The sequence below is a fragment of the Rhinopithecus roxellana genome, chromosome 9, assembly GCF_007565055.1.
Source record: "Rhinopithecus roxellana isolate Shanxi Qingling chromosome 9, ASM756505v1, whole genome shotgun sequence".
Classification (NCBI taxonomy): Eukaryota; Metazoa; Chordata; class Mammalia; order Primates; family Cercopithecidae; genus Rhinopithecus; species Rhinopithecus roxellana.
In genome coordinates, this window is record NC_044557.1 from 21,937,342 (window position 1) to 21,945,494 (window position 8,153).

Below are 8,153 nucleotides of genomic sequence, written 5' to 3' on the forward strand. Positions count from 1 at the left end.
CGTGTTTGAGCCACGCGTGATGCTCCCTCTGCGGCTGTGAGCCGGGGTGGTCACCATGCAAGACGGGACGCACAGGAGTGAGGCAGGTAAGGAAGTGCTGTGGGGCTGGGTTGTAGCGGAGGTACAAGGGTCTGGAGGTTCTGATGGCCCACTAGCAACCAGCACATCTCCCACTCACATCTTAACTTCAAATCCCATTCCTCACTAAAAAGAACCAGAATTCTCAGAGAAAGGGCTGGATTCAGTGGCACAGCAGAGAAGGTGCATCCGCTGCATAGAAAATAAGAACGTGGTCGTGTGCGTGGCTCACACCTTTAATCCCAGCACTTTGGGAGGCAGAGGTGGGCAGATCACAAGGTCAACGGATCGACACCATCCTGGCCAACAAGGTGAAACCCCATCTCTACTAAAAATACAAAAATTAGCCAGACGTGGTGGCGCGTGCCAGTTGTCCCAGCTATTCGGGAAGCTGAGGCAGGAGAATCGCTTGAACCCAAGAGGCAGAGGTTGCAGTGAGTCAAGACCGCGCCACTGCACTCCAGCCTGGCAATAGAGTGAGACTCTGTCTCAAAAAAAAAAAAAAGCAAGCAAGAAAGGAAAGAAAGTAAGGACGTGCTCCATATACACCATGGAATACTATGCAGCCATAAAAAAGGATGAGTTGAAGTCCTTTGCAGGGACATGGATGAAGCTGGAAACTGAGCAAACTATCATTCTGAGCAAACTATCACAAGGACAGAAAACCAAACACCGCATGTTCTCACTCATAGGTGGGAATTGAACAACGAGAACACTTGGACACAGGGTGGGGAACATCACACACTGGGGCCTGTTGTGGGGTGGGGGGAGGGGGGAGGGATAGCATTAGGAGAAATACCTAATGTAAATGACAAGTTGATGGGTGCAGCAAACCACCATGGCACGTGTATACCTATGTAACAAACCTGCACGTTGTGCGCATGTACCCTAGAACTTGAAGTATCATAAAAACAATAATCATAGAAAGAAATGCAGACATTTAAAAAAAAAAAAAAAAGAAGAAGAAGAAGAAAGAAAAAGAAAATAAGGATGTGCTCAAAACAAGGACTGGTCCAAAGGATGCTGGAACAGCCTGGACAGACCCCCATGGCAAACCTGGAACAACGGAAGCAGCAACGTCTATCAGAACAACGATCAGTTATAACCCACTATAAATAGAATAACGTTGTTGAACAGAGAATCCATGAACCCACAGGGATAGTAAACAAACACTGGGAAGAAAGTAGCCCTTTGTAGAATGCTGTGAGAAGTGACGGAGGTGGAAAATCAACACACTGAACCGTCACCATAACGGCTGACCCAGTTGAGTGCAAACGTGACTTGGTGCCAGTGAGGCCAGCTTGGGGCAGGAGGCGGCTTTATGGGCAGACAGGGCGTTCTCAGCCTCAGCAGATCTCCCGCAGGACACCCAAGGACGAGGAAAATCAGTGATTATTCAGAGGAGGAATCACCTTATCGGGGCCCAAAATTAACACTGCCAATCAGGGCAGGCTGACAGACGCCTCCGTGTTCCGTATCTCAAGGACATTGCTTACAGAGCACTCCAGCCGGAAACACGTAACTCGAATTCAACCCTGACAAAACACCAGACCAAACCAAATGGAGGGCATGCTTTAATACAACCGGCTGGTATTTTTTCAAAAATATCACTGCTGTTAAAGACAAAGACAGGCTGAAGAACTGCAACAGATGAAAGAATAAAGATATGTGATTACTAGATAGAGGATGTGATCTGGTCCTCTGCCCTGGACCAAGAGAAAAAAAGGATAGGAAAGAAACTGTCAAAGTTAGAATTCAAACTGTAGATGAGATAAAAAGTACTGGCTCCACGTTACAGTTCTTGAATTGATAGCTTGTGTGGTTACATAAGACAATATCCTTATTCTTAGGAAATAAACACTAAAGTTTTTTTTTGTTTTGTTTTGTTTTTTTTTTTTAGACATAGTCTCACTCTGTCACCCAGGCTGGAGTACAGTGGTGCCATCTTGGCTCACTGCAACCTCCACCTCCCGGGTTCAAGCAATTCTCCTGCCTCAGCTTCCCTAGTAGCTGGGATTACAAGCGTGCACCCGGCTAATGTTTTGTATTTTTAGTAGAGACGAGATTTCACCATGTTGGCCAGGCTGGTCTCGAACTCCTGGCCTCAGGTGATCCACCCACCTCAGCCTCCCAAAGTGCAGGGATGACAGATGTGAGCCACCGTACCCAGCCAATAAACACTAAAGTATTAAGGGGTAAGGGATATAAAGTAAAGTAGGGGAAAGAAAGAAAGAGGCAAGGAGAGAGAGACAGAGGGAAAGGGAAGAGAGACTGCTATGACATGCGGCAAAAAGTTAAAAATGGATAAATATGCATAAATAGTATATGGAAGGTTTGTTTTTTCCCCTTCAAATTTCTGTAAGTTTGAAATTAATTCAAAATAAGCCAAAAAAAAAAAAAAAAAAAAAAAGGAACAGAGTAACTTCCTTTAAACAAGGAAGCCTCCTTTTGAAGCTGCAGCATCTGAGACACAGGTGACGAGTCCAGGCCCCCCAACTCTGTCTCGCCTCCCAGCCAAGATGATTTTTAAAAGTCCACAGCTGCAAACTGTTATGTCTCCTAGGGAAGGTTTTCTCATCACTCACATGGTTAACATGCTCAGCAGGTTCACACCCTTCATCCTGTGTGTTTAGGAACCTGTGAGAAAGGGTAAAGGTCAACACGGCAGGTGGGGTGTTTCCTTCACTGCTGCCATCAGGCTGGTGTTTTTCTTGCGTGACGGGATCCCAGGCTGGCGGCCCAGGGCTGTGCCACCCGTTGCTGCCCGTGTCTGAGTGTGGATGTGGATCCTCATGCCTGCCCCTCCTGGTGCCAACAGCAGGTGCCCCTGTAGGCATCGGGACTACATTTCAAGCAAAAACGAGGCAGGAAGGGATGGGAAGGTGTCCTCGATCCAGGCTTGCCTTCACTTGCAAAGGAAACTCACTCAGCCACAAGCCCTCCCCTTCTCAGTGGCCAGAACTGTGCTGTGTGCACACCAAGGGCCAGAAGACAGACACCAGCTGGCAGAGGACTGGCTGACCAGGGACCCATGCTGGCAGAATGCAGTTCCAGTCCTGTAACTAGCTCCAAATTAAAATGCAAAAAGCCACGATTAGCAAATGAGATTTTTCCTGAGCTTTTTTTTTTTAAGGGCTGCGTGCTTTCTATTTGAGATAATCTGAAATTACAGAAAACACACAATGGGAATATCGCATGGTGGCCTCGACCTTTCTAAGCTTTGGCTGTTGGCACAAAACCACTCTATGGCTCTAACGTTCTGTGCTCCGTGATTGTTTTGTGTGGAAACAAAATCTCTGGGGTTGACCAGATATGCTTGGAAATTCCTTGTAACCAATGAAACTGCGGCTAAAATGCACTGTTTTCCAATTGGGATTTTGCATTTCACATATTATTTTTGAAAAACAACACAGAAAACGTGAAAGCTACAAGGGCTATAAAAGTTTTCTATGTAGGCCGGGCACGGTGGCTCATGCCTGTAATCCCCGCACTTTGGGAGGCCAGTATGGGAGGACTGCCTGAGCCCAGGAGTTTGAGACCAGCTTGAGCCAGATAGCAAGACCCCCATTTCTACACAATAAATTTAAAAATTAGCTAGACGTAGTGACATGCACCTGTGATCCTAGCTACTTTGGAGGCTGAGGCAAGAGGATCGCTTACGCCCAAGAGTTTGAGGTTGCGGTGAGCCATGATCACGCCACTGCATTCCACGCCTGGCTGACAGAGACCCTGTCTTGAATTTAAAAAAAAAAAAAAAAAAAGTCTTTTATGTAAAGTTTTGGCAGAAACTTTTCAGATTGAGACTTGACATTTAATAACTTTCTGTAATAATGGAGGATTTTAACTTTGGTTCAATTTTTGGAATCTTTCAATGGGTTTGAGGTTGCAGGTATCAAACCCTGCAGGAATGGGCTATGCACGGCTTCAGGCGGGCTGGAGTGCTAACTGAGGCTGCCAAGTGTGAAACAGCACAACAGTAAAAGCAAAATACACGCAGTGACAAGAGAAAAGAAATGAATTCACACCATGGGCCTGCAGATGTGGAAATGAAGTGTTACTAAAGCCAGGCGCCTGTGCTCTGGGGTTCCTGGCCAGGTTCCCAGAAGGAAGGGTGTGGTTTCTTTTTCCTCTTGGACGGCTGGCTGCAGGCCCTGGATACCTCGGAGTCAATTCCAGACATTTGGGGTTGAGTCGTCAAGAAAATAGAGACATCTGAATTGTTCACATCACTATATTTTAAACATGATTAGGCAAGTATAATTTTGTTACTAAAATAGTAAATACATTTTACTAATAGTGGAGTACATTTTGTTACTAAAAAGGGAAAAAGTTATTCAAAATGATAAATATTGAATTAATAAGCTCTTGCGTTAGAAGAAAATAGGAAGAAAGTTAGCAAAGAAAGGGGTGAACTGAAAGCGTCGACAATGCATTCGTGAAAGTCCAGGTGTGGTTTATTCTGATTTACTCTGAGGTGAGCTGAAATCAGGACTGCAGGGCGGGCGACGCATCTGTGACAAGGCTGGACAGACTCATGGGTGCCTGCCCCACCCTCCTCCTGCAGCCACTACCCCAGGGCAGGCCTCCTGTCCAGGGAGCCAGGCTGTTGGCATGTCACACAAAATCACGTGTGCTGGGTTCTGCACAGAGCAAAGCCAGGTGTGCAGCACAAGGCAGGCTGTCTGGCTCTCGAAGACCCCGCAATGGAGCCCCTGCAGCCTGGGCATGTTCTGACCCCAGAGGTGGCAGCTTCCTGCAGTCCCCCGACCTGTCATTCCTGTCCTGTGACTTCCAGAAAGGGGCAGCTCCTGGGAGATCCCCACCAGGTGACACCTGGGACTCTGCCCTTCCTTCCTGGGCTGCTGTGTGAGGGGGGCCAGGGTCTGGAGACCCTGAGGGCTGCCCCAACACCAACACCCCTGCCTGTGCTCCTCTTGTGATGTGGGTGCGTCCTGTCCTTACTGCCAAAGCCACAGCAGGGGTGTGGGGAGCCCGTGCATCTGACTGGTACCTGTCTAACCCCACCGCCCGTGCCACCGTAATCTGACCGGTACCTGTCTAACCCCACACCGCCTGTGCCACCGTAATCTGACCGGCACCTGTCTAACCCCACACCGCCTGTGCCACTGTAATCTGACCAGTATCTGTCTAATCCCCCACACCGCCTGTGCCACCATAATCTGACCGGTACCTGTCTAACCCCACTGCCTGTGCCACCGTAATCTGACCGGTACCTGTCTAACCTCACACCGCCTGTGCCACTGTAATCTGACCGATACCTGTCTAACCTCACATCGCCTGTGCCACCATAATCTGACCGGTACCTGTCTAACCTCACCGCCTGTGCCACCATAGGGCAGAGCACGAAGGAGAGCCCGGGATGCACACCTGACACACTTAGCGGCTGAGCCGCAAGCCTGACGAGTGGGAGACCTCTGTGGTTCAGCGGTGTGAGGCAGAGTGACAGGGCCCCTCCGCTTCTGTCTGCGTGAGCACATGCGCGTGGAACAAGACTTCTGACCTGGTCAAACACTTCACACACACATAACGGAGGAAACTTTTGGTGTGCTATCAAATGCTTTGTCACACACACACAACATCTCTGTCCCAGCATGGAGGAAAGGCAGCTGACCCTGGCCGACCCCACCCCAGGCTGGTCCCCACCAGAGGCCCGAGCGTTTCTCCTTCCAGCTGCGCAGTTTCCAGTGGCCACCGTTCTCTACTGAGGACGTCACCTCCGGCCGCTGGTCTTGCCAGGTACCCTGTGCGAGGGTGAAACTGGCTGCCCAGCCGCCCAGCCCTGCCCTTTTCGTGGTAAATACACCCTTCAGCAGACATCCCCATGTCAGCTCTTGGGTCTGTTCCCTGCAGGGCCCTGGCTGCCAGCCCTTGGTACCACTGGCTCATCCACTCCCCACTGCCAAGCAGCCATCCCATGCCAGGGACACGGGGCTTAGAATCAATCAGAGAATAAAACAGATGCAACCCTGTGTGGCGCTCACAAAATTCTGACATAGGAGAGAACCACATTCACCGGGTGCTGGTGCTGCGGTGTGACCGTGTCCCCTCCAGAATTCACATGACATTGTAATTGCCATTGCAGTGGTACTAAGAGGTGGGCCCCCTACTCTTAGAAATGGCTTCATGCCTCATAAAAAGGCAGTGGGGAACTAGCTGAGGCCTCTTGACCTTCCATCCCCTCCGCCACATGAGGATGCAGTGTTCCCAGCCGAAATTAATCTGCCCACACTTTCATCTTGGACTTCCAGCTTCCAGAACTATGAGAAATGATGCTTTTTTTTTTTTTTGGACAGAATCTCACTGTGTCACCCAGGCTGGAGTGCAATGGTGTGATCTCGGCTCATTGCAACCTCTGCCTTCCAGATTCAAGCAATTCTTCTACCTTAGCCTCCCAAGTAGCTGGGACCACAGGCATGCGCCACCACCCCCGACTAGTTTTTTTGTATTTTTAGTAGAGATGGGGTTTCACCATGTTGGCCAGGCTGTTCTCAAACTCCTGACCTCAAATGATCCGCCCATCTCAGCCTCCCAAAGTGCTGGGATTACAGGCGTGAGCCACCACGCCTGGCCTGAACGTCTGTTCTTTATAAACTACCCAGTCTCAGGTGTTTTGTTATAGCGGCCCACACTGCCTGAAGCATGACTTTCTGTGCTAAATGCCATGTGGAAGAGCCCAGCTCTGGCGCTGGAGGCTGTGCCCGAGGCAGGCATGGCTGCCCACGAGCTGCATCACCTTGGGCACGTCACCAGCTCTGAGCCCTGAGGCTCCTCGGCTGAAGTGGAATCAACAGGGCCTATTTTGTTCACGTTGTCAGGGCGAAGAAAATGGAAAATCATGTCCCTTAAGCACAATACCTGGTAAAAAAAAATCTCACACTGAACTGCCACCATGACAACTCCAGTGTCACCCAAGGAGCCTGGACACTGAAAAGAGCAGAAGCCGGTGCGGCCCAGCCCCTGCAGCGCGGCAAGGAGGCTGCACCAACCCTTGGTCTTCAGTCACTCCACCTCCTTGGCCCATTCTGTTTCCCAACTTAAGAAACAAAACAAAACGTGGGTATGGAGAAGGATTTCACTACCGAAAGAAAAAGCACAGTGACAAGTGATCACACTGAAGACAAGCTGGAGCGCCACATCCTGGCTAAAGGCAGGGCCATTTTCTATCCGGGTCACCTGCCATCAGGTGGAGTTAAGGCCGATATTGCACAATCTTCCTAGTTATCAAGCAGTTCCAGAATTCCTGTTATGTGAACTCACCTCGTTTAACACTTGCTGTAACTCTCAATAGATGTGAAGCACGCAGTGCACACGTGCAGATGGATGCTGGCCAATGTGGGCTGCTGAGCGGGCCGGGCCCAGGCTCATGCCAACCTGGCACCAAGAAGTCACAGCTCGTGAATGTCACCTGCACCACGCTCCACTATGGATCCGTCCCCTCCCACTGCTGGTCGGGGAGACTGAGGCCAGTGAGGACCATGGGAAAGTGCTGCGCCGTCTGGAAGGGGTCCGGATCATAACAGTTCACAAAGCCTTTTCTACCCACAAGCCCCCAACTTCAGGCTCTGCACTGAGGGTCCCTGGACCAATGTGTGGGTGACACTGGATGGAGCGGGTGAGCCTGTGCTTCTCTACGGCGCCTCCATCTCTATGCATCCAAACATGCGTATGAAGATACAGGAGGTCAAGCGTGGACCCCGGGAAGGTCAAAGTCCTAGTGGAGGTGAGATAAAAATTAGGCTGTCCACTTCCAACTCCAAACCGAATTCTGAACACATGACGATTTATCATTATATTTTGTATCTCCAAGATAAAATATTCACAGTAATGTGAATAGGTTAGTTTATTTTGAGAGAGAGGAAGACATCATTTGGGTTCTGTAAACATCAGTCACTTTATTATGCCTCTGTCTGGCTGAAAAACACCAGCTCCTGCTGACTCCACAAGGGCTTGGCTGCAAAGGGTGCTGCCTGCCAGGGTGTGCGGTTTCCAGTTAAAAGTTTCAGCAGGGACACCATTTACTGGATGGGTTTAAGATTAAAATCGCTTTGTAAAAT

At 49.6% G+C, this 8,153-nt stretch overlaps 1 pseudogene across 1 annotated transcript; it reads right to left on the bottom strand.

Annotated features, from left to right (window-relative positions):
- Positions 1-4,291: 4,291 nt before the first annotated feature.
- Positions 4,292-5,981, bottom strand: LOC104662122 (annotated as a pseudogene). The gene has a single exon (XR_747946.2). The product of XR_747946.2 is annotated as an uncharacterized LOC104662122 (transcript).
- Positions 5,982-8,153: the final 2,172 nt, after the last annotated feature.